Below are 2,137 nucleotides of genomic sequence, written 5' to 3'. Positions count from 1 at the left end.
GCTCCTAAGGTCGGGGAAGGCTCTGATACCAACTTGTAACACCCTCGATGCGACTATAGCTCCTACGTGTCGAGGCACGACTTAGAGACATAATCGCATTGAAGGCATATGTCGCAAGTGAGGTAATCTTCACACAACCCATGTAATACATAAGGAAAAGGGATACATAGTTGGCTTACAATCGCCACTTCACACAATTACAGGAATAAACATTACATCAATCAAATACACTCATGGTCCGACTACGGAACCAAAATAAAAGAAGAACCCCAAATGCGACAAAGGTCCCCGATCGACCCCAACTGGGCTCCACTACTGATCAACTAGAACGGAAACAACACAGAGGACAAGATCTTCAATGAGCTCCTCCTGAGCTTGGTTGCGTCATCTGCACGGACTCATCGGCACCTGCAAGCTGGTTTTGGAAGTATCTGTGAGCCATGGGGACTCAGCAATCTCGCACCCTCGCGATCAAGACTATTTAAGCTTATGGGTAAGGTCAAGGTATGAGGTGGAGCTGCAGCAAGCGACTAGCATATATGGTGGCTAACATACGCAAATGAGAGCGAGAAGAGAAGGCAAAGCACGGTCGATAAAAGTATGATCAAGAAGTGATCCTATAGCAACCTATGTCAAGCATAACTCCAACAACCGTGTTCACTTCCCGGACTCCGCCGGAAAGAGACCATCACGGTTACACACGCTGTTGATTCATTTTAATTAAGGTCAAGTTCAGGTTTTCTACAACCGGACGTTAACAAATTCCCATTTGCCCATAACCGCGGGCACGGCTTTCGAAAGTTCAAATCCCTGCAGGGGTGTCCCAACTTAGCCCATAACAAGCTCTCACGGTCAACGAAGGAATAGACCTCCACCCGAGACGTTCCGATCAGACTCGGTATCCCGGTACAACAAGACATTTCGACAGGGTAAAACTAAACCAGCAACACCACCTGAATGTTCCAACAAATCCCGATAGGAGCTGCACATATCTCTTTCTCAGGGCACACTCAGATTGTCCTAGGTACGGGTAGGCCAGCCCAGAGTTGCCCCTGGTGGTCACCGGTAGCTGACAGTTGGACCAACACTCAGAGGAGCACTGGCCCGGGGGGGTTCAAATAATGACGACCCTTGAGTCCGCGAAACCCAAGGGAAAAAGAGGCTAGGTAGCGAATGGTAAAACCAATGTTGGGCATTGCTGGAAGAGATTTACTTAAGGCGAACTGTCAAGGGGTTCCCATTATAGCCCAACCGCGTAAGGGACGCAAAATCCGGGAACATAACACCGATATGACGGAAACTAGGGCGGCAAGAGTGGAACAAAACACCAGGCATAAGGCCGAGCCTTCCACCCTTCACCAAGTATATAGATGCATTAATTAAATCAGATATATAGTGATATCCCAACAAGTAAACAAATATGTTCCAACAAGGAACGGCCTCCAATCTTGACCTGCAACTAGCAATGCTATAAGAGGGGCTGAGCAAAGCGGTAACATAGCCAATCAACGGTTTGCTAGGACATGGTGGGTTAGAGGTTTGACATGGCAATTTGGGAGGCTGACAAGCAAATGGTAGGCATCGTAGCATTGGCATAGCAAAAGAGCGAGCAAACTAGCATAGCAAAGATAGTAGTGATTTCGAGGGTATGATCATCTTGCCTGAGATCCCGCAAGGAAGAAGAACGAGTCCATGACGAAGTTAAACGGACATAGACGAACGAGTCCTCACAACACGACGTTATCGGAACCAACCCGAAGAAGCAACACCGGAAAGAAAGCACACAACATAGTAAACAACCACGACATGAACATGGCATGATGCACAATCAAGTATGATGCATGTCCGGTTTAATGATACATGGCATGGCAAAATGCACAAACAATCCTACAAATTAAGTGGAGCTCAATATGGAATGAGTTGCATATTGACGGAGCACCACATCCATTATTTAGTTCGATCTCATTTATGTACCCAACAATATTAAATGTTGTTAAGCATGGCAAGAGGGTGAAGCAAATGAAAACTACCTATCTAGTCAAGGTTAAATGAGGCCGGAAACAACGAACAACAATTCCGGAAACTCCTCATGAGCATAAATTAGGTTTGGTACTGTTCTGCCTAAAACCATATTTTA

At 46.2% G+C, this 2,137-nt stretch overlaps 1 long non-coding RNA gene across 1 annotated transcript; it reads left to right on the top strand.

The window, feature by feature from the left end:
• Positions 1–226: 226 nt before the first annotated feature.
• On the top strand, positions 227–1,743 carry LOC125538852. The gene is made up of 3 exons (XR_007296524.1): positions 227–418; positions 610–611; positions 1,667–1,743. It is a non-coding gene; the product is annotated as an uncharacterized LOC125538852 (long non-coding RNA).
• Positions 1,744–2,137: the final 394 nt, after the last annotated feature.

The sequence above is a fragment of the Triticum urartu genome, chromosome 2 (assembly GCF_003073215.2).
Source record: "Triticum urartu cultivar G1812 chromosome 2, Tu2.1, whole genome shotgun sequence".
NCBI lineage: Eukaryota > Viridiplantae > Streptophyta > Magnoliopsida > Poales > Poaceae > Triticum > Triticum urartu.
Note: the sequence above shows the minus strand (reverse complement) of the source record. Positions and strands in the feature narration are given on the sequence as shown.